Source organism: Adiantum capillus-veneris, chromosome 7 (assembly GCF_014529385.1).
Source record: "Adiantum capillus-veneris isolate H3 chromosome 7, ASM1452938v2, whole genome shotgun sequence".
Taxonomy (NCBI): domain Eukaryota; kingdom Viridiplantae; phylum Streptophyta; class Polypodiopsida; order Polypodiales; family Pteridaceae; genus Adiantum; species Adiantum capillus-veneris.
In genome coordinates this window covers 79153423-79179156 of record NC_140937.1, presented here as the reverse complement: position 1 = coordinate 79179156, position 25734 = coordinate 79153423, and positions in this window count along the sequence as shown.

Sequence of the window (25734 nt, the reverse complement as noted above, 5' to 3'; positions counted from 1 at the left end):
TGTAGCCTCTCTCCAAGGCAATCATGACCCTACTAGCAAAGTAGATGGGTTGCATCCTGGTACTGTGGGGATCTTGCTGTAGTAACACAACACCAATTGTTTCCTTCCCAACACTAGAGCTAACAAAGAATGTGTACTCCCAACAAGGAGGCATGAGTGTTGGTAGCTCTGACAAAATGACTTTAATGTTACAAAAGTACTCTTCAAGATCATCAGACCATGCAAATTCTACTTGTTGTGTCAAATTTTGCAAAGGGTGAAGTAACTCCGAGGCTAAGTGAATGAAGCGTGACATATAATTCACCTTTTGAATGAATGAGATGACCTCTTTGAGATTCTTGGGTGATGGGAGCTCAATAAGAGGCTTTGCCTTTGAAGGATCCACCTCAATGCCTTTATAGGAAACCTTGTGACCAAGCAAGATCACTTCATCCTCACCTATGTGACACTTGTCGGGGTTGAGTTGATCTCCCATGTCATAGAGCTTCTTTAAACCTTCTTCTACCCTTTGTAGATGCAATGATTTTGAGCTATAAATGCAGAAATCATCAATGAACACCCTAATTGAGTTTCCAAAGAATGCTTGAAACACCATGTTCATGAAACGTTATAATGTTGCAGGAGCATTTGTCAGACCAAATGGCATGATTCTAAAAGCATAACAACCCCAAGGAGTGATGAAGGTTTTTTTTAACTGATCTTCCAATGCGATACCTATTTGAAAGTAACTCGAGTAGCCATCACACACAGTGTACTTCTCATGACCAGCTACCTCATTTAGTATCTCATCTTGAAATGGGAGGGGAAAGTGATCTCTTTTTGTTACCTCATTGAGTGGACGGTAATCCACACACATCCTCCACTTGCCATTTTTCTTAGGAGTGACAACAACGGGAGAGACCCACTCTAAATTCTCCACTGGATAAATGAAACCTGCTGCTAGAAGCTTTCTTACCTCCTTGAGTAAAGCCTTACCCCCATGACTTTGATGGAAGACTCCTCTTCAGTAATGCTACCGCTACTTTCTCCTTCTGAAGTGCTATCGGTCCAGCCTTCCTCCGTCTCACTTTGAGATGATTCTTCATGGAGCTCCTCTTGGCGTTGCTCCTTCATGTCAAAGACAACCTTCTTATGATTATCATTCTTGCAAATTAGTTTTCCACTCTCCCAATCCTGCAAAGCTCGCATTCTCATTAGCCATGGTCTCTCTAGGATAAATGGGTAACCATTTCCTTTGCTAGACATGACATAGAAATCCACTGCCTTCTTAATGCCAAAGGCCTCCACAGAGACATTTTTACAAATGCCTACACACCTAGCTTTGCTATTGTTTGCCATCTTGACTTTAATTTCAGGTGTCTCATGGATGTGCATGCCTAGTTTTTGCATGAGTCCCTCTGTCATGATGCAAATTTGTGCACCCCCATCCACTAGACCTTTCCTAACCAATCTTCCTTTGATGTAAAAATCTAGCACAGGTGTAATATCCTCATTCATTTCAGCATGTGGAATTTTTACAACAGGCACACTCTCTTTTACCTTTCTTCTAGTGCTAACTGCCTTTGTTAAATCCCTCCTAACTTGTGGGCATAATGCAAGAAACTGAGGCCATGAGATATCAGGACCCTTACCTCTCATGTCTTCCAATAGGTTGTATGGAGCCATACCATGTCCAAGAGGGAAGTCTTGGAGATTGATACGACGTCGAGTCCTCTTAGCTTCCTTGGTCTCCTTTGCCTTCTTTTCTCGTCCATGGTCACTTTGTGATGTGACACCTTCTTTCTCTTTACCTTTTCCTCGGCCACGCTTAATGCCATTTGCTTCCATGTCAACCTCATTTGAGTTTGTCACCTCTACTACATGCACATTTGGGTCTGGCAAAGGTGGAACTCCTTCCACTCCTTGTGGAGGTGGTCTTGCTCCATTTGGCCTTTGTAGAAGCCGTGGTTGCTGACTAGTTCCTTCTCCTGCATTCATCACTGGGTAATTCAAGTTAGGTCTCCCTGGCTCCCCACGGGGCCAAGGACAATTATAAATCCCATGTCCAGACTCACTGCAATTCCAACATTGCAAGACTCTCCTAGGTCGTGAATCTCGCTCTTCAGACTTTTTTGCTTGTCCCTTTGGACCTACAGCTTGTGCAAGGTGAATTGACAAGCTGCTTAAAGATTCATTTAACTTCTCAATCACTTCCGCCGTTACCTCAGGAAGCTCCCTAGATGTTGATGCTTGTGACTTATCTTTGGGTCTAAGACCTTCTATTGGAACCTCCCCCCTTAAGCACTTGAGTTTCCTATATTTCTCAGCATCACTAGTTTCAGCTGCTTCAAAGGTAGCAGGTGCACCGGCCTCAACTTTTATCTTAAGGTCAGGAAAGAGTCCGGCTATGAACCTCTCCTTCTTTAGGAACTCTGCACCATCACCAGGGTTAGCAACATTTCTCACCCATACAGCCCAAAGACGTAGAAACTCTTGCTTGTACAAGTAATAGTCATCTAAGTCTTTTTGCTTATGAGAAACAATGTCTTGCCATAGATTTTGAGTGTTTTGGGGGTCAAAGAAGTATCTCTTGAAATGATTCACAACTTCCGTGTAATTCCCTTTAACTTCCTCAGGCAAAGAGTCAAACCAAGTACTAGCATCTTTCCTAAGGACCACCTCAAACATCTCTACAGGTTCTTGATCAGTTACTATCCTCTTGATACGACAAGACATCTTGAAATTTGCTAAAAATAATTCTGCATCCTCTCCAGGATCTCCAAAGAAAAGAGGATATCCGGACATTTGGCGTTGGGCCTCCATTGAATCGGTTTCAAAGTGACAATACATTTTTGTTTTTGTTTCTTAAAAAATTTACACAATAATGTTTTCTAAATTGCAATCTATTCTACAACAAAATAAAAATATTCACATCAAATGACCTATGATAATCAACAAGAGGTAGGATGACAGGGTTTGGTGATGCAAGAATTTCTCCTACTCTTTGGGCACCAAACATGAACACCATACGTTGTTGAAAATGGATTTTTCTACTAATTGCAATGTTTATTCTAATGTGTGGAGTGAAATGAAAGGGGAAAACTTCTATTCTTGGGCCATGATCCATGGTCTATGCATGACCTAATTCTTAAAACAAAACAAAAATATAGACGTCCAAACTAAGGTCGTACCTAATAAGAGGCACAATAAAAGGATTTACTGATGCGTTTATCTCTGCCAACCTAAGAGGACCTAAAATTCTACGAATTACACGTTGAAATTGCAACTTAGTACGAACAATTATGTGTACCTTTTTCCTTGCAATGGGAATGAAGGGATAATACAAATTCTCATGATTCATGCAAGCTACTTGATTATGCTAAAGGTTGAGCCTTCACAAAAATACACAAGCCGTCCTCAGTGGGGGCACCAATTTGAGGCGGTCCGAGGCAGGCAACAAGAAGAGCGGCCTCTAAACACCCTTCGAGGCTCCCGTGCTGCTCAATTGGGGTTGGGGCAAGCACAATCAGAGACAACAACAACCCACAACCAAAAACCAAAGAAGAAAAGGGGGCACCACCTAGTTGTAGATGCGAACTAGGACGCATGTGATATCTCCTTGTACTCAAACACACAAAGAGAGGGGAATGCAAGATAGCCACACACACCAAACACAAACATTCACCACGCTAGAGAGAGGTAAAGAGCACAAATCAACTTGAGCAACTCAGTCTTATCCTTAACACTAGAATGGTAACAGGACACTTTTATGTCCTTGGACACTTTTGTGTCCTATTAAGTGACCATTTTGCTTGAATTATTTGAAGAGTATGAAAATGAATTTCTAGGTGCTATATATCCACAACGTTGCCTTATGAGCTGAAAAAAACTTAGCATTTTTTTTGGAGTATCGATCTCACCCTTAACCTTACTCTTGCACAACATTTTTAAACCTAAACTGTGTGAAAAAATGGGTCCTGTTTTTGGCCTTTTTCAAATTTTGGCAACTATATCACTCTAAACTTCATGTTTGTGAGGTTTAAATGGCTACAAATTAGGCCTTCATAATTCTCAACATGTTTTGATGCTTGTAGGGAGAGCTAAGTGTTAAAATTGAAAGTTATGACCAATTTACAAGAAATGCATAATCCTGTTTTTTGGCCAAAATTAGCACTTTTATGATTTTTTTGGTGGCTTTCTTGATATCCAAATTCAATTTTGATTGTGTAAGTGTAATGTATAACATAAAGCTAATCTTCCTTGAGTTTTGGGGGACCTGATATGCTATATAGCATAGTATATGATGATGGTTGAGTTTTTTGATTGTTGAAGAATACGATACATTTTAGAGTAGCAAATATAACTTTCTCAATATTTCTATTTTCTTAGGCCAATTGTGTGTATTTTGTAGGTAGTAACCATATCTAATCATAGACTACAAACTTGGCTAGATATTGAGTAGTTTCTATGGGTTTCTAGAGGTCATAATGCTAAACCCAGTTTTTTCATGTTTGCTGTATTTAGCACTTTATCATTTCCCCCAAGGTTCCAATTGTAAGAGATCCATTATCCTTTTGACACGCTCCATGGCTCCTTTTGAATCCAAATGTCCAAAGGGAACTAAGAAAACATGTATATAGTATCTGTATTGAGCGTGACTATAGAAACTTTGATGATAGGTCCGTAGAATGGCAAAAATGCAACTTTTTTGTACCTTTTTTTTTTGCCCAAGCAAAAATAGTGAGGTAAAATCAACCATATGTTTTGGTCACCAACCCATTGAAGTTAACGAGGCATTTTATCTCATGTCCTACAAAAATCCCCACTCTTATTTATATTCAATCAACCGTAAGAAATTGCTGTTTTGGGCAAAATGCACTGGTCCATCAACTTTGGAGGCTTGTAGTGATCAAGGGATGAGAAAAGCTACAAGTTTCTCATTTTTTCCATATGTAGTAGTTATTGAACTATAAGCTCATGAAAGGATTTTTCAAAATGAGTGGATCTACTCTGGTTTTGGAATTTTTTCTCAAAACCCTGAAAGAACACTTTTATGTCCTGTTAGGTTACCATTCTAGTATTAAAGACTAGATGCACACAAAGCTTGATGAGAAATAGAGAGGCAACACAAAACTTGACCTTGTTGCCAATACACAAATTGTCTTAGGGTCACGGGAGTCCTCTCACCGAGCACCCTCTTACAATTGACTTTTAGGAAAACAATTCAACAAGCCCTCAAACCACCAAGCATGAAATGGCACAACAAACTTCAAGGAAAATATACCTTCAACCACCTGATGAGCCAACTTATCAAGTCAATTTGGAGAGAAGAGTCGTAGTTGCAACATACAATTGCACCCAAACCTATAAATCTTATTTATGCACAAGAGTAGGCTACAAGTGTGGTGAAGAGTATGGCATACACTCCACTCCTTTAGATGGCATAACTAACTTAAAGCTTCTCCATGCACCTATGTGTAATGATGGAATAGAGCACTCACGATGCACACACTCTACACAACTAGGCTTGAAGAGTGGAGTGTTATGTGTTGAGAATGGTGTGGTGTAGTGTGATCATGTGATGATTTACAAGGGAGAGAAGGGCTCTATTTATAGGTTTTAGAAGCCCCGATTAGGATTAGGCCTAATAAAGTTTATTTAAAGAAATAAAAGATTATGCAAATTTTTATTTTTTTAAAATGAGGGTGGGCCTCTCTTATCCTTTGAGTCACATGGATGTGGGCTCAAGGTAAGAGAATTATTGAGGATGAAAGGAGAGAGGATTAAGTGAATAAATTGGGAGTGCCTACTCTAGTAGAGGGTGCATTTTACAATAAGGTTAGTGGTTAGTAGTTAGTAATTATCACTACAAAATATTTACAAAATCATTCACCAAATGGTGAGATATATGATGAGAAAATTTAGAGAAGGGATGAGCTTGTAAAGAGAGGTTGAAGCTTTGGAGAAGTTGACATTCACCTCTTTACAGCACCAGAAGAAGAAGCGGTCAGCATGGCGAAGTTGCACGTGTCGATGAAGCTATGATATCTTCAAACCTTGGAAAATTCATGATAAAATCCTTCATTTGCAGAGGTTAACACTAGGTTGGTAATGGGACACTTTTATTTCTTGGGACACTTTTATGTCCTATTAAGTGACCATTTTCCTTGAATTATGTCAAGAGTTTCAAAATGGATTTTGAGATGCTATCTACCTAGAAAGTTGTCTTATGAGCTGAAAAAAACTCGACATGTTTTTGGAATATCAATTCCATCTTTAACCTTGTCCTTGCACAACATTTCACAACCTAAACTGTGTGAAAAAATGGGTCCTATTTTTGGCTTTTTTCAACTTTTTGCAACTATACCACTCTAGAATTCATGTTTGTGAGGTCTATAATGCTAGAGAACTATCTTTAGTAGTCCTCAGCATGTCCTGATGCTTCTAGGGAGAAATAAATGTTAAAGTTATAAGTTATGACCAAATTACAAAAATTGTCAAATCCTGTTTTTTTAGCCAATTTTAGCTCTTCTATGATTTTTTTGGAGGCTTTCATGATATCCAAATGTAGTTTTGATTTTCTTTGTCGCATATTGTAGCATAAAGCTAATATTCCTTGAGTTTTGGGACACCTAATACCCTATTTTGCATAGTAGACAACCATGGTTGATTTTTTCAATTATAGAAGAAAACAAAACATTCTAGTATATCAAGTATAGCTTTTTCAATATTTTTAGTTCTTGTGAAAACTACATGCATTTTGTAGGTAGTAACCATATCTAGTCATAAGGATCAAATTTGGCTAGATATTGAATAGTTTCTATGGGATTCTACAACTCATAATGTTGAACCTAGTTTTTTCATGTTTGCTGTATTTAGCACTTCATCTTTGTCCCCAAGACTCCCCTTGGTAAGAGATGTACTATTCTTTTGACATGCTCCATGGCTCCTTATGAACCTAAAGGACAATAGAGAACTAAGAAAACATGCATATATTATTTGTATTGAGCGTGGCTATAGAAACTTTGATGATAGCTTTGCAGAATGGTAAAAATTCAACTTTTTTGTACCTATTTCTTTTGGCAAAACAAAAAATACTGAGTGAGAAGCAATCATATGTTCTGATCACCAACCCATTGAAGTTAACTAGGGAATTTATCTCAAGTCCTACAAAAATCCCTAATCTTATTTTTATGCAACAAAACGTAAGAAATGACTGTTTTGATGAAAATGTACTAGTCCATCAACTTTGGAGGCTTGGTGTGACCAAAACATGAGAAATTTTACAAGTTTCTTATTTTTTCCATGTGTAGTAGGCCTTGAACTATAACCTCATGACAGGATTTCACAAAATGAGTGGATCTACTATGGTTTTGAAGGTTTTTTTCAAAACCCTGAAAGGACACTTTTATGTCCTGTTAGGTTACCAACCTAGTGTTAACCTTGGATTTTTGTTGATTTTTTGAAGTTCTTTACAAAGCTGAAGAGGGTATGGTAATATGGACATATATGTAGAGAGAAAGGGGGACACATAGGGCGTAGAAATGGAGGATGAAGGCTATGGAGGTGTGAGAGAAGTGGCTTTGGTGAAGAGGGTGAATTAGGACATGGGAGTTTCAGGATTGGGAGTGGAAAGGAGAGGGAGGAGTGTGTGTGAAAGAGGAAAATGATAAAGTGGAAGAAGGACTGTGGCTGCATAGCATGGGCAAACTGGGGTCCACCAATAAAATCATAGCTCACAGCTTGTAGCTCAAAAACACATGAGAAAATTTGAGGTGAAATTTCAGCTCACGAGCTACAACTTTTGTTTGTATCACCTTTTCAAATTCGGGGAGCATGTGGTCTTTAAAAATTCTGCAAAACCGACTGTTTTTTCCACTGCACAAGGTCCTTGTGAGGTCCTTCTTTGGATGATTCTTTTGAATACCTCCAAGAGTGAGCTCCCCATGGTGCATGCATGCATGCCACATACCCTTGACCTTATTTTGTAGGTCTATAATTGAAGATATTGTTGAGATCATGATATAAGTGAATAGTACAACTAAGAAAATCAAATATTGAGGGGTCTAAAAAAATATGTACATGTCAAATATAAATAATATAGGTGGAAAAAATATAAAGGGATCAAAATAAATCTCTCTCATTATAAGTCTACCATAAAAAGATGAATATTTTTGGTGTTCTAATTTATGAGAGTAAAAGAGAATAGATGTAGGAAGGAAAAATCACAATAGTGAAAAAATATACACATAAATAAAACTAGTTTTTTTGGATTTTTGTTGGGATGGAGTTACACAAAAAATAAGAGAATCTTGCATGAAATTATTTTTATATGGAATAAAGAGTATGAAAAATGGTAAAAAAAAATATGGTAATGGTGAGTCAATGTACATAGAATAAATAACACACTATAGGTAGAAATATTTAAATAAATACCAAAATAATTATGAAAAATCCTTTTATTTAGGCCCTATATACAATGAAATATTTACACACAAATGGGCCATAATATACTTTTTTTTTTTTTTGGCTCAACCAGCCCAGTGACTAGCTAATTAAGGGTTTTTAAGAAGATATGGGAAAAGTCCCCTAACTCACACACACCTATATACAGTGAAATGGTAGGGATAGCCAAAATGTTTGAGTGATTTGATAGGGTGAGGTAGCTTACTATGGCAATTATGGAAAGCCGAAAAACGGCTATCATTACCTTAAAATCCATGAAACGGATCCATTAGGGATGGCTGCAGTTTTGTTGTGCTGAGAGGAGTCTCTGCAACCACCTCTTCTTCTCCCGAAGCTTCGTCCTCCTCATAGCTGCTGACACTTTGGTTGAACCAATCCAACTAAAGGCCATTACAAATGGGGTGGTTTCCCTTGGAATTTCTCTAATCTGAAACCATTAACATGTTTCTCAACTCTGGTACCAAAAACATCAGCAACTCAATGTTCCCTGTCCCAAATCCTAGAAAATATTATATGGACCAATATATCTCAAAGTTAACTTTCCTGGATATGGCCCTAATCTTGAGTTATACAACATTATCCAATCTCCAACCTAGAAAACTTTAAACATACTCACCCAATCTTTCCTCCTTATCTGAATGACTTCAGATATATATGACCTTATCAACCTGCCCTTTTCTAACTGCATCAAATATCTGCTCATGTACCTGACTAACAATTTGAGAATCATTTTTTCTTCAGTTACTCTAGGGCTTGGAACCACAAATTACGCAGGGACCACAACTTCTAGACCATACACCAATTTGAATGGAGTCATACCTATGGTGACCTTGAAAGCTGTCCATTAGCTTGAGGATGATAAGCTGTGGACTTTTTGTGCATAATCATATGAGTTTTCATTAGTTCAGCAATCACCTCATTTAGAAAATGGTTCCCTCTATCACTCACCAACTCCACAGGACATCCAAACCTAGTCATGATGTTATGATAGAGAAATCTGGCTACACTCTAAGCTTTATTATCTTCGAGAGCAATAGCTTCAACCCACTTGGTACAATAATCTGTAGCCACCAGAATGTACTTACATCCTTTACTAGTAGTGGGCTTGACAAGTCCAACAAAGTCCATTCCCCACTTCTGAAAAGGTTCTATAGGTAATATAGAATGATCAGACATTTTGTCCCCAGAATTTGGCTGACCCAACCTTTGACAAATCACACAGGTTCTAGCATGCTCATGGGCATCCTTCAATATAGTAAGCCACCACAATCTAGGTTGCAACACTTTCTTACATGTTATATCACATGAAAAATGTCCTCCAGTTGTTCCTGAATGAGCTTCTTGCAAAACAGCCTTTTTTCAAAATCTGGAACACAACTTCTAATGACTTGATCAATCCCTTTCCTATATAATGCTCTTGCTATCACAAAAAATGGTCTACTTTTCAAAACAAACTTACTTCTCTCGTCACCTGAAAATCCATTGGCATTGTACCATTTATCAAAATGTTAACATCTGATCATACCATGATTCAGAGACTGTATTCTGAACTTCAAACAAATCAACATCAGGTAGGTCATCTTGAACACCTGTTGGTTATCCACCAGTATCAATTCTACTCAAATAATCACAAAGTCAAATTCCTCTAGCAATAACATCCATCTAGCTAATCTTCCAGTCGACAATGGCTTCTTAATCAGGTAAAGCAATGCCTGATGATCCACATGAAAAATAACTCTGTTGCTTAGCAAATAATGTTTGAATTTGGTTAAATCATATACCATGCCAAGATCTTCTCTTTCTGTCACAACATAATTCCTTTCAACTGATGTTAACACCCTACTAGCATAGTAAACAAGTCATCTGAACCATTCTCTGACTCTTTCCTGCATGAGGAAAACACCAATAGCCATATCCGATGCATCAACAAATACATGGAAAAGTAATGAACAATCTGGAGGTTGTAATATTGGTGCTACTAACAACATCTTTTTTAACATCTAAAATAAGGTCTACTAAGGCTCAGCCCATATTAAAGGTACACTCTTCTTTGCTAGATGAGTAAGATGTAAACAAAAATTTGCCAAATATCTGACATATCTAGCATGCCATTTCACCTGACCAACAAGCCTGCTAACTTCCCTCACATTCTTTGGGGTTTTTTCTCTTTTAATCACTTCAATATTCTTCTCATCAATGGACATCCCTTCATGAGAAACCACATGACCTAAAAGTACTCCACTTTTGATAGCAATGAAACTCTAAAAAGGATTAAGGCACATTCTGATTTGTCTACACCTTTCAAAACATAACTTCAAATGATGTAGATGAAGTTCCTTTTTTCCAAATACTGAAAAATCATCCACAAAAACTCTCATGAAATCCTGCAAATAAGGTTCAAATGTCTTGTATGCTGTAAAATTGAATGATGGTCGTCCATTTTTGTGTTCAAAATTCATAATTGTAGATGTAAAAGCACCCCACTCTCTCATAAAAGCTGTTTTGTCTTGATCCTTTTCAGCCATTTGAATCTGATTGTACCCTGAAAAACCATACAAAAGCTATACATTTCTTTCCCTGCTACAACATCCAATATGGCATCACAAAATGGTATTGGAAAAGGATCTGTAAAACAGTGGCTGCAATCAACTTTCTGTAATCAAGACAAGGTCTCATTTTTTTCATTTTTCTTGGGCACCACAATAATTGGTGACAACCATGTAACCTCATGAATTGGTTTGATAAACCCAATAGTTAATATCTTATCAATCTCCTTCTTTACCTGTTCAGCAAAGTTTGAATTCATTCTATACCTCTGTTGCAAAATCGGAACTACATCCTCCTTTAGATTAATGTGATGCTGATGTAAACCAGGATCTATACCATTCACTTCAAAATATTCCCATCCAAGAACATCTTTGTACTCCTTCAACAACTGAAAAAACTCATGCAAAAAATCCCCATCTATATGAATACTGACCTTGACAATTTTGGGATTCTCTTCTGTGCGCAAATTGAAATCCTTTAACTCATCTTGCTTCACCTACCTGATCCTTCAAATCTTTCACTGTAAATCTTTTCATCCAACTCTCTTGCTTCCTTTTCCTCTATCTGTAAGGCTTCCTTTGGATTAGGATTTGACTTTTGATCCACCATCTGCACGAACTATGATCCCTATGTTATCTGCCCAGGTAATAAGTTGGAATCTACCTATTTTTCCTCTTCATCCTTCTGCAGGATACCTTCAACATCAACTTCAATACTGGTATAATGTTTGGATTTGCTTTTTAAAATGCTTCTTCTTCATCATCCTCCACTTCTTCTACCAAGTTAATTGTTTGAGCATACAAAGGTCTTTCCTTAAAAGGAATATTCTTTCTCCCAAGCATAGGAATTGCAATTTCTTGCTTCCCTTTCTTTATGACAATTTCATTCTCACCCAAATCCTGCTTGACTTTAGCCAATCTGAAGCAGGGCCTCCCTAATAACATATCATAGGAGGTATCACCTCTATACATCTCCAACACAACAAAATTCACCTGAAACTGAATTCGTGCAATATAATTAGATTGCTATTTCAATATTCTTGATGGTTGAACTCTCCTCCGATTTGCCATCTTCACCTGAAACGGTGCTAGCTGCAATTCTCCCAGCTTCATTTTATAATACACAGACTCAGCCAGAATGTTGAGTCCAGATCCTCCATCCAATAATACTTCATCAAGCAAAGTGCTGTGAAACACCACCTTTATAACAGAGAGGAACTACAAAGTCGACATCTGCTAGATCAACTTTGTTCACTATTGGCTCAAGTATGCTATTTGTCTAAATTGGATACTCCCTTGATAGCAATCTATTCAACAATTTTTCTTTGAAGGCTGGAACCATACATAATAACCGATCCAAGGACCAGTCCTTGTCATCTTTTTTAATTAAGGGTCTCTCATAGTACTGCTGCAATTGATCCCCTTGAACATCTGAAATACTATCATTCACATTCCCATTCTTTTGGTCCTTCTGCACCTATTTTTGAACCTGGTCTGTGATTCCTTTTTGTTCCTTCCAATAAATAGGACCTTTAGCCTTAGACCTTGTAACAACCATTACATCTATCTCTTGGTTCTCCCCACATTGATTAGAATCACAAGCCCATTCATCACAACGCTCTTGACATGGAAACTCCATATTCCTACCAAGGAGCACATCTGATGTTTATTGCTCATCAATGTCAAATATGATGACATTTGCTTGAGTTGGTGGTTGATGTTGGTGCTGCTGCTATGGGTTAGCCTGCTGATTATCTTGGTTGTAAGGTACAACTGGCATCCCTCTCTCCTCTCTATGATTGATCCACAAAACATAATTCAGACCAACCCAATGATCTCGCGCTGAACAATACACACATGGCATGATGCCTGGTGGTCTTCTCTGATTATATCTGATTTCTCCAAGGTGGTCTTGGAGGTCTCTGAAATGGTGGCCTCCCTCTAAATGGAGCTATGTGATTAGTTTCAACATCATTTTTCCCTCTCTCTGCTTGTGGAGTTGATCTACTCCTATTATTAAGGTTATACCAACACTGGGATGTGCTATGGCCTTCCCTTTCACAAATTTGACAGTACTGCTTTTTTTTTGGAGCTACAATAGAATATCTGATTTTCTTCAACTGGCTAATTATAATCAAATCTTCTTCTTTGTCTTTTTTATCCTTTTTCTTCTTACCACTTTGCTTCTTCTTCTTCTGTTTTCCTTTACTGCTTTCAGCCTCACTATCAGAGGATACCCCAGAATCACTATCTTCATCAGTTCTAGAGTCAGCGTCTGACTCTGCTTCTGATTCAGAGCTATGCTTGCTCCTAGATTTTGACATGGTAATACCAAGTCTTTTTTCAACCCTTGCTGTAGCTGTGACCAAATTGTTGAAGCCACCTACAATGTCTATGCTGGCCACAACATTCTTCAATCCCTTTCTTACACCTTTCAAGAAACAACCTGCTAACATCTCATCTGTGGGTCTCCCATTACCCTGTAATCTCTCCACCAAAATTATGAATTTTTGAGCATAATCTTCCACCAATATAGAAGGTTGTTGAGCCATAAGGGGAGGTTCGTAGATCTTGCTGTCAAGAGTAGAGCCCCAAAAAATTGGCCCACCTGTCTTCCTACTGACGCTCCTAAACTCTCCCCTATTTGACTCCTTGGTTGCACTTCAAAGACATCCACTTCTACTTCCTCCTCTATTGTATCTTCATGATGGAAGGGATCAATATTTCTTGCTTGGGTCTAAGCCCTTGTGTAATAGACCCTAGATACCCTTCTTGGTCGCTCTAACATACATAATCAGTTAATGAAACATAGATACCCGCAGCAATGCTGACACTGAGAGAATTCGGACCAAACCCTAACAAAGCTGTAAACACAACATGATCGCCAAATGTGTATAACAAACCAAGAGAGGCCATGATTTAGATCTAATCAAACAAAGAAGCAAATGCAGTAAATTGAGAGTGGTTCAATACTGGTGGGGAATACTTCGCAAATAATTGGCACATTGGAAGTTTAAGCTTAACATTGACAAAATATACAGAATGTAGGAAAGATGCTTAGGTGGCAAAAGGTAGAGAGAAAAATGTTGCAGCAAAGCTTGTGTCATGGATGAGTCGAAAATGATAGATCTCGGTCCTTGACGATGACTACAAGGCAAAGCTGAGATAATAATAGAGGAATAACCTCGAATGTGTATGTATGTGTTTTGAGAAAAATGTGTGATGATGTGGCTACAGTTGGTTCTCATATGGAAGTCAGAGTAGTGGTAGCTCTAAGAAGGCAAACAAGGATGCCATGTATTGAGACTAGGTGCCCCTAATTCATGTTAAATGGAAGATTTCTTTGAAAGGGAGTGACAAAAGGTTACAAACCTTTGTAGGAAATCTCCGATCTAGTATGGAAAATGAATGTACTTCAAGATGTGGAAAGTCAAGGGTGTGGAGAAGATGAAAGGTGAAAATTTGTTCAAAAATATGGACAGCCAAAAAGGTTGGAGGAGATAGAGTGAGGAGTCTCATCATTTGCAAATAAAAAAGAAACGTTCCAAGTGATTATTCTCTCTCTCTCTCTCTCTCTCTCACACACACACACACACACACACACACACACACACACACACACACACACACACATCTCAAGGATGAACGAGTGCTCACGGAACTCGGAAGTTCCCATTGTAAATCATTGGAACGAGTGCTCACAGATTTTGGGAAAATTACCAAAATACCCCTCTAATTCATCTCCAAAGCCTACATAATCGACTCAAATTCTGAATTTAGCATCTTATATTGATAAGCATCGAGTCTTCTTATGAAAAGCTACAAATTTTTTTAATCTTTGGAGAAATTTAGTTTCACAACCAGGGGTATTTTGGGAATTTTGGAAAATTTGAAGGGCATTTTGGGAATTTATGACAAAATATTGGGGGTGTTTTGGGAATTTTTGAAATTTGAGGGATATTTTGGGAATTTCCACAAATTAGAGGGTAATCTTCCCTATGATTTTTGAATGGAACTCGAAAGTAGCCCTTGTAAATCATTGGACCTTAATTTTCAAGGTTAAAAATTGAGCATCTAGATTCTATATTGTGGTGTGTGTGGTGCTTGGACATGTAACGTAAAATATCAAGAAACTGTGTGTGTGTGTGTGTGTGTGTGTGAGAGAGAGAGAGAGAGAGAGAGAGAGAGAGAGAGAGAGGGGTTACGTAGTTAAAGCATTGCATTGCATTATACATTATATATGTGGCACATAACGGGGGGTGGCCCATTATACATTGCATTGCATTATACATTATATATGTGGCACGCAAACTTGCTGGCCGCGAATACGTCGCCCTCTCCGTGAGCCTCCATGTGCGCCTGCAGGCTAAGCGACGACGTGGCCACCTGGCTCTGCTCCTCGATGGTTCCCACGAAGTCAGGCCTCAGCTGGCTGCTGCTTCTCTTTGCCGCCGTTACACGCTCCGCAGGAGCCCCGGAAATTGCGGTCACAGAATGGGCATCGTCATGAGCTTGGCGAAGGCAGCTAGCGGGACAGATGCCATGATAGAAGTATATTGAGGAATGTAAAGCTAGAAGCTCTTGTCTTTAAGGCATCCAGTGATCGCAGTCTTGGCTGAAGGGGATTTTATACATGTCCTGGCGCAGCTGCATCCAATAAGATCTGTAGACTTTGTTTAGTAGACTTTGTTTAGTGGGGGTCTCAGCAGCCGTGGCTTGGAATTGCCCGCCTCCTGGCAACTGTCCACAGATACCAGGTGCTCATGCGAGACGCTTCAAGCATCGTCGCGGCGGCCAAATTTCTATTCATAAAGTATTAATGTCCACAGCAATGCGTGGGTGGCGCACTTTCTATTCATAAAGTATTAATGTCCACAGCAATGCGTAGATTACAACACGTTTAATGCGCTAGTAAGTTTTGAAGCTTGCACGGCTCTCGACTCTTTTTGACCAAGTTTTGACAAACTGATTATACCCTTTTCTTTTCCCAGACTCACATTTGTGACTGGATGTATAAAATTCTCCATAATAAATGTACATACTACAGAGCGCCCTCAAGGCTCGGCACGAGGGATCGCACAATCCATGAAAAGGCTACGTAGCTCCAAAAAGAGGCGAGCCATACCCAATGATCCCGTATATATCACTATTGTGTTGTGGTCATTACGGCAAGAATTGTCCGATTCCACTCGTCCGAGTTCTTCCTTCTTCTTTTTTAATAAACGAACTGAATTAATAAAAGGAAAGAAATACAAAAAGGCCATTGGGATGGAAAGGGGAATCCGCACTAATTGATTTCATACATTGAGGTAGGTTAAAATAAGAAACAATCTAGTGTGATCATAATGGGCAAGAAAAACTTTTTCCATCTCTGCGATCTCAAAAGTTTTTGAAAGGTTGAAACCTCGGCATCTGCAGCTTTTTTTACCTGATTGAGAATCTCCTTCATAGTAACTTTGAAACTAAAGGCTAGAGGGATATCAGAGTAGGAGAATGAATGGCCAAAGTTAGCATTATTCCTTTCTTTCCAAATGTGGTGTAGAAAGAACCCTTTGATATAGGTCCACAGTGGAACATCACTGAAAGTACATTCCACAAGGAAAATGGATCTCCAATCGAGTTTGTCCCTTTCAGGAAAGTGGGAGTTGTATTTACAATGAATGAGCATGTGATTAAAGATTCTTCAACTTCCTTGCATCTAGGAAAAATGCCATCAGCAATTCCTGGCTTTTTTGCTTTAGGTGACCTGTCTAGAGGCCTTGATGAACTATCAGCCACATCAAACAACTGTGCATAATGTTGAGGGGGTATGCCTAAATGCATTTGAAACTATAACAGATTTCTTTTAGACCATGTTAAAGCCCATATGAAGTTAAGGTTTTTAACTAGACTGGAATTCATTGTCTGTTGAGGATCAAAATTCTGGTAAATGTGAACACATATCTGAGCCAATGAGACTGAGTGGCCCTTAAAGCAACCCTGTAGCCTTGATTGGAAACTGGCACATCTTGAAAGGACAAGCTCAGTACCAGCTTGAGAAATGTGTAGCAATTATGAGCTTTTCTGGTTAGAGTAGGATTTCCTTTGACATCAGCTTTGCCAAACCAAATTGATTTCTGCAAGCAGAATTGAATTTAGCAACTTCCATGCTTTCCAGAACCTGTAAGAAATAACAGAACCTCTAGGGACGAAATCCACATTAGAAGTTAGCAATCCTTGGAAAGATAAACCAGTGCAAGCTCTGTATCCTTGAATGTAAAAAGACTGAGTATTTCTTTTGAGAAGAATTGCCCAAAAATATTTAGAATCTTTTGCCCTCTTTATCCATTTGCTTGCTAGATTATTAAAAAGCTTTTGAACATCCAAGATTCCCAGACCACCTTGACCTTTAGGACTGCAGCATACCTGCCAAGAGACTTTTGGAGTTCTATCCCAAAGGAATGTCCTTGAAAGGGAGAATTGGTATTGAGCAGGAGACCAACAGGATAAGAGAAATACCAAAGAAGACAACATATAATGGTTAAGTACAAAGACCCTTGAAGATAAAGTGGGCTTATGATTCTGCCACAAGTAAATCTTTTTCCTATATTTCTCCAACACCCACTCCCATCTCTGGTTGAGAGATACCTTAAAGCCCATAGGAATTCCAAGTAATCTAAAAATGAGCCCATATTTAAGCGGTTTACATCCTGCTTCACTCATGATGTTTGGACAAGGCCCCTTGGAACCTTTGTAGTTTGTTTTTTCATAGTTGATGATTGATCCACTGGCAAGACAGAAAGTGTTAAGTCAAGATCATAAAATTTCTATTGGCTGCTGGGTGTTTCTCACCAGTGCACGAGTTCTTCCTTTTTACAATGACTTCCCTGCTCTCTTGGACAATCTCCGTGAAGCTAGCTATTAAGAGGTCATTTCAGATATGCGACGATTCTTGGCCTTCCAAACTGGGTGAGAGTAGCAGAATCTAACAAGTTGTGTATATATTAGAACCACTTGGCTTTTCACTACCTTCCCTCCTAATCGTTCTTGAAAAATCGTGTCATCCAGGTCGTTTGAATCCATTTGTGCATCTTGCTTACCAACCTCTAATCACCAGACACTTCTTGAATAAGTTAGGGGCTCCTCACTTGTTATTTTGCACCATGAGTACCTATTTGATCCAATACCTCCGGCTTGAATTTTGATGCTCATCCACAAATTCTCCCATAGCACCTTCCACAAAGAAAAAAAGAACCTTCCCAAAGAAAGAGGCCACTGTGGAATCTACATGTTATTTTTTATCATCACCCATCTCAGTTCTGGCCATTGCCACCCATCTCGATTCAAGCCATAGGCTTGCTTTGTTGCTTGTTAAGGGGAGAGAAACCATCACACTCAATCATTAGATTGAGTTATATATCCTTGGTTTGTGGTTTATAGAAATGTCTGCTCTTGGGCCACGAGAGAAAGATAGAGATAGAGATCTATTGACCTCCTTTCTTCTTCACCTTGATTGTTGACCGCTGGGTCAAAAACACAACATAACTCAAGTTTCGTACCAAAGTCTTATCTTTTGTGAGTTATGAAATGCTGCGGATTATGGCTATAAACGTCATTTGTAATGAGTAGTTATTCTAGTTTCAGAAGCCGGGGTGCAATGGCACTTCCAGTTTTGTAAATACAAAGCCATTTGACCCTTTCAACCCCATTTTTGGTTAAACCTAAGGTAGCCTTAGTATATAAGGTACCTAGGTCATTTTGTAAAGGAGACTTTAATCATAATCAAAACTTTAGCGCTGCCGTCTACTGTGTGTGAGAGAGAAAGAGAGTGAGCGTGAGATTTATCCTCTAGCTGCGCCCGGCTCGCTCAACACATTGGAGATCCGACTGCACCATTGCTGTAGGCTCGAGGAGAGCTACGCGACAACGCCAAGCATAGGTACTCATAAATTTCAGTTTCGGGCACGTTCAAAATTCTGCTCTGTCATCCTACGCATTTTCCGCAGATGGGTTTAGAGTGAGGGTTTTGAGTGTAGAAGCTTAGGGACAGGTGTATCCTAGTGAGGGGATGGTGTTCCTTAAGTTTCGTATGAATCTGGAATGATTAGGTGACTTACCTTCCGTATGTGTGTATGTGGCTATGTGGTGTAGTTGAGAGCAGTGAGGTTCTTGATTGTGGTATAGTTGGCCTTCCAGAGTGTTGTATGTGTAGGATGGTCTCAGCCTGACAAGCTAAAGAGATTTCCTCCGTGTGCCTATTGTGTCATCTGTGTCCTCGATTGACATTATGTTGATCTAGGTAGTGTTTGCATGCACTTCATGGGTGTGTGAGTCGCTCCCGCAACATTGGCGCCGCTGCCGGGGACACAAGGACCTAACTAGGTTTCCTACTAACACTCGTGTGATGGTTGCTTGATTTAGTTTTGGCTAAAGAAAGCATTTTTCTTAAGTGGATCCGGAAGACGATATTCCACGATCAAGTGGATAGCCAGGAAGCGTGTGTCTTGCCGAGGGTCTGCGACTAGATAGGTTTAGCTAGGATCTGTGGATTAGAGTAGTTGTTGGTGGTCGAGTGATTTGTGAGGTGATAAAAGCGTTTACTAGTCCGTGTGTGGCAGTGAAGCATTTTTCTACTCATAGATGCAAAACCCCATATGATTTGTAGGAGTAGCTTTAGGTAAGTGATCCAATTCTGATCTAGAGCTATTCAACACTGAATTATTTCCTAAAGTGCTTGATTGCATTTGAAATCACGGAAAAGTGTGCTTTTGAGGGTAAAAATGCATTAAACAAGATTTTGTGGATATTTTTGTATGGCTGACTGATGCTGTGCATATAAAAGAGCATTTGCAAGGGTTCTGTGAAGAAAACTTGCAATTCTGTAAACATAGAAAATCTATGCATAGGATGTCTCAAAGGGGTTCTGTAGACCAAATTTGAAAATTTTGACTGCACCAGTGTGTTCAGAAGGGGGGGTTTACCCTAAGTATACATTGAAGCTAGAGTTTTGACCAACTCTTGACACCCAAAAGACCAAAGACGGCGTGTCAAAAACGCGAAAACAAGAAACTTAAGATTCTGAGCACAATTTTGCATAAAACCTAGTAGGAATGCTTGAAAAGTAGCGCTCAAGACTTGGGGATTCCTGTGGATGAATTCTGCCAAAAATTTCATCAGTAGACATCCTACGCGTAGGATGTCTAGAGAGTGATTCTGGAAGCAAAAATCAAGATTTGACATCATACCCATATTCTGCATGTTGTGTTGGACACACACACCAAAGCTCATGTCATTTGGACATATAGACTGAGAGTTAAGGGGATGTTACTCTTTCAGAGAAATATTTTCCCAAAAGTGGTGATTCTGAGCAATTTTGACATCCAAAATTTGTTGTGATCACATATTCTTGTTATACGCATCAAGAAGCACCTTGGGTAGAAACAGAAGTCCATTCAGACAAAAAATGATGTAACATTTAATGGCCTAAAATCTTATGTGTAGCGGAAATTAGCATGAACATAGTGAGAATTTCATTAGAGTTGATTCCTAATGAGAATTACAAGAGTGCTTGGGTGGAGAGAGCAACAAAAAGCATAACACCTAGTTAGATAGCATCGACAATACTTTCAAAAGAGAGAGCAATTAAGCTATTGACAACAGTTGAGGACCGGATTTGCATGGAGCCGGTCCCCCCTCCAAAAGGCTTTGTATTATGGTTTCTCCCATCAAGAGAGACATTGTACAATACAATTCTTTGTGTTCCTTCAAGACGAGCTAGTGCAATGAAGATGGAAGCTTCATACACCAAGCAAAACACTTAATCAAACACAACTTGAATTATCCCCGTTCTCAGACCCAAGACCTCACACACCTTCGAAGATGGTGAGAGCTAGCAGGGTATGAGAGTAGATTGAGAGGAAAAAGAAGTATCTTACGAGAAAGAAGTACATCTCCTCACATAATCACTCATATTAGCATAGCTTAGCTTAGTAATTAGCTTGGTAGAGAAGATGAGCATGCATTGAAGCTTGGCTCTTGGTTGGATTTGCATCCACATGCCAAGAGAGTGTTGATGTAGGCTTCTATCTCACAAGCTTGGAGTAGGTGATGAGCTCTCCATTAAAGCTTGGGAGGAGATAGAGTATTTTCCCTTCACACATGTTCAAGTGTGAGAGTGTTGATGTATCAATGCCAAGCAAAAATCAGCCCCCTCTCTCTCTTGGGCGAGCCCTAGCTGCTAAGTTAGTCTGGCTTTTGCCTCATTGGACCTCCCCAGGTCAAGCCAATAGGGATTAAGCAGCATAAGTGATAGCCTTCTTACATGTGTCCCCCTTTCCCCTTTTGTGAGAGCTTTAGATAATTAAATAATTAAACTAAACTCTCATTGGACCCCTTTGCCTCCTGGCCAATAGGAATCAGGCAAGCCATGGGGCTCCTGAATGCTCATTGGACCCCTTGGGAGACTGCCCAATAGTCTTCTAGGACACTTAATTCTTATTGGTTTCTTTTATTAAATGTTTTTAAATTAATTAAACTAGATTTACTCTAGCCTAATTCTCATTGGTCCACTTCAAGGGTCTTCCAATAGGAATTGGGCATACCTTGTGGGCATCTGGCCTAGGGAGCTGACATGTGTCCCTCATTCCCTTTGTGTAAAGGGAGCCTGTGTGTGTGTGTGTGGCTTTCTCTCTCATCCCCTAGCTTTGGGGCTCGCCCCCTCCCATGTAGGGATGTAGAAAGACTTTTTGGGCACACACTAAGCATCCAATTTTCCCTAAGGTTGACCTTTGGACACAACCTTTGAATTTTGGAACCTTAGCATTTTGGAAGTCTTAATGGGCTGAACCTTAGGGTCTTTTTAGCCCGTTGTTTCACATGGCTCTTTTGCAGATGGCCCCCCCTTTGGATCCCTATTTTCCCTCCTTTGGATCCCTACTGTGGCCGGTCTGCTAACTTAACCAATATTCTAGCTTTTTCTCCCTTGGCACTTCCCCACATTAAATGATCAGTTTAATATGAGAAAATCATTTAGGAGAATTAGATATTGATTATTATGACATTACCTCTCTCTTGAAATCATAGTCGTCCTCGACTATGGTGTAGAGAAGATAAAGCATATGCATGAGTCCTTTTCTTAGCGGGTAGAGGATCCCTATGTTACCCTACGACATCTTTGAATTTTGGAACCTTAGCATTTTGGAAGTCTTAATGGGCTGAACCTTAGGGTCTTTTTAGCCCGTTGTTTCACATGGCTCTTTTGCAGATGGCCCCCCCTTTGGATCCCTATTTTCCCTCCTTTGGATCCCTACTGTGGCCGGTCTGCTAACTTAACCAATATTCTAGCTTTTTCTCCCTTGGACACAACCTTTGAATTTTGGAACCTTAGCATTTTGGAAGTCTTAATGGGATGAACCTTAGGGTCTTTTTAGCCCGTTGTTTCACATGGCTCTTTTGCAGATGGCCCCCCCTTTGGATCCCTATTTTCCCTCCTTTGGATCCCTACTGTGGCCGGTCTGCTAACTTAACCAATATTCTAGCTTTTTCTCCCTTGGCACTTCCCCACATTAAATGATCAGTTTAATATGAGAAAATCATTTAGGAGAATTAGATATTGATTATTATGACATTACCTCTCTCTCTTGAAATCATAGTCGTCCTCGACTATAGTGTAGAGAAGATAAAGCATATGCATGAGTCCTTTTCTTAGCGGGTAGAGGATCCCTATGTTACCCTACGACATCATTCCATAATGGATGACTAGTCCATTTGGCGCTTGAGAGCCTGAGGCTGCCGCAAGCATGTCTGCACATTAGTCCTATCAATCTTCCATAGTAGAGTGACAAGCTCTACTTGGTGTTCGGGAGACGTCGTCTCTGCAAACTTGATCTAAGCATGCATACTACTTCATTTTTGTGCACAAATAAAGAAAAAGAGAGTCTTATAAGACAAAAATTTTTGTTCATTTTTAACATTTTGTACATTTGCTTACTCTTGGGAAGCATTGTAAGCATTGACAAGGTTTAGGTTATCCTTTAATTGTATGCCTTGCATCCATCTAGCATCTTCAAAAGGATAATTCTTAAACTTAATAAGATATCGTCGGATAGTCTTACCGCCTCTTAATACATTGTCTTCATGTCGGAGAATGGACTCGGGCTGCAGCACCTCCTCGTGGTCCTCGATCTCCGGTGGGTCTTCAATAGTTGGTTCTTGAGGTGGCTCTCCTTTGTAAGGCTTTAAGAGGCTCACATGAAAAGCATTGTGTATGAGCCAATGATTGGGCAACTTAAGTTGATAGGCCATCTCATTGATTGGCCTAAGAATCTGGAAGGGACCATAGTACCTTTTTGCTAGTTTAACATAGTACTTTTGGTGGCCCGTAGGATTCTTGCCCGTCGTGTGCCTTAATCGAGCCTTGGGAAACTTTAACAAGACCCAATCGTTTTCTTTAAAGGCTTGGGCTCTTTTGTGCTTGTCAGCAGCAGCCTTTTGCCTTTGCTGTGAGATAGAGATAGCATCCTTAATCTTTTGGAAAGATTCTTGTAGGTCTCGGCTATACTCATCTGCAGCGAAGATCTTCCCATGTACCTTAAGTAGCAAGGGAATTTTTGATCTTCCCTCAATTACCTCGAAAGGTGCTTTTCCTGTAGAAGTATGTACAGTGTTATTGTAAGCATACTCTACTAAGGGTAAGTACTTCTCCCATTGGGATCTTTGATCTACTTCCGTTACATAGGCTTTTAGTAGATCGAGAATAGTTAGGTTAGCTATTTCACTTTGGCCATCAGTTTGTGGATGATAGGCCGAAGAGAAGTTTAGCCTTGTTCCTAAATTCTCAAAGAGACCCTTCCAGAAATTACTGGTCATTCTAGGATCTCTATCCGACACTATGGACATTGGCAAGCCATGGTACTTGAAAATTTGCGAAATGAAGAGGGTTGCCATTTGATGGGCTTTGATAGTCTTTTTGACAGGTATAAAATGAGCTTGTTTACTGAACCTGTCTACTATCGTCCATATTCCCGTATTCCCATGGATAGACTTAGGCAATCCAAAGATAAAATCCATGGATATGCTCTCCCATGGTGAATTAGGTATTGGCAAGGGTTGAAGCAATCCAAGTTGCTTCCCTCTATCAAATTTTGGTCTTTTGACATACCACACATTTGGAAACATACTCATGTATGTTCACTTTCATGGTAGGCCAATAGAAATATGTTTCAATTCCCTTTAGGGTAGACTGAATCCCTCTATGCCCCGCATATGGGGGAGCATGAGATTCATACATTACTTTCTCACGTAGTGAGTTAGTAACGCATAGTCTATTGCCATAGAGAAGATAGCCATCTTGTAAAGTAAATGGTTCTTCTTTCTTCCCTAAGGCAAGGGCTGAAATCACATCTCTAAAATCGGGATCAATAGCATACTCATCTATCATTAAAGATAGATCATTGTGAGTTGCTATGGAAACCGCATTCACTCTCGGTCGTCTTGAGAGTGCATCGGCTACTTGATTATGCTTGCCAGCAATGTGAGCAATATGAAAATGAAATTGCGAAAGGAAATTTTCCCACCTCATTTGTTTGTCGGAGAGCTTGGTCTGCGTCATGAAGTACTTAAGACTTTGGTGATCCGTTCGCAGAATGAAAGGAGTCCCCAATAAATAGTGCTTCCATGAGTCTAAGGCATGTAGAACTGCAAGGAGTTCTTTTTCGTATATCCCTAGAGCTTGCTCAACAGGGTCGAGCCTTCGACTCTCATAGCCTATGGCGTGCCCTTCTTGGAGCAAAACAGCCCCAAGGCAATCACCACAAGCATCACATTGGACCTCAAATGGTTTTGAGAGATCCGGTAGTGTAAGCACATGTTGAGAGATAAGCTTTTCTTTAAGCTTTTCGAAAGCATTGTTCTCCTTAGCAGACCACATATACCTAACATTTTTCTTTGTTAGGTCATGTAATGGTCCCGCAATTTGTGAGAACTTTTCTATGAAGCGTCTATAGTATGCACACATACCTATAAAGCTTCTTAGTTCATGAAGATTCCTTGGTTTAGGCCATCCTTTTATTACCTCTAACTTGGATGGATCCATTTGGATTCCATCTTGAGAGATAATGTGACCTAAATATTGAATCTCTTGCAAGAAAAATTCACTTTTCTTTCGATTAACATAAAGTTTATTCTCTCTTAAAACTTGAAATATTACCTGGAGGTGTTGCTTATGTTCCTCTAATGAATTAGAGTAGATGATAATATCATCAAAGAACACTCCAGTGAAGGTTCGATGAGGTCTGAACAGCTTCTCCATCAAGCGGTTAAATGTGGCTGATGCATTAGTCAAGCCAAAAGGCATGACAATGTATTCGTAAAGACCAAATGTAGTACGAAATGCGGTCTTTACAATGTCTTGATCAACTATCCTTATTTGATGATAGCCACTTTTTAGGTCAATCCTACTGAAGTAGGTCGATCCTTGTAGCTTATCAAATAGGTCTTCTACCCGTGGAACGGGAAACCTATTCTTGATAGTGATCCTATTTAGTGCTCTATAGTCGACACACATACGATATGTGCCGTCTTTCTTTTGCACTAATAGCACAGGTGAGCAAAATGGAGATGAGCTAGGCCTAACCATGCCCTTCTCAATTAACTCATGCACTTGCCGCATAATCTCCTCTTGTTGAGCTTGAGAAACTCTATAAGGAGGTTTGTTAGGCGGTGAACTTCCTGGAAGAAGTTCAATTGCATGGTCGTCATTACCTCG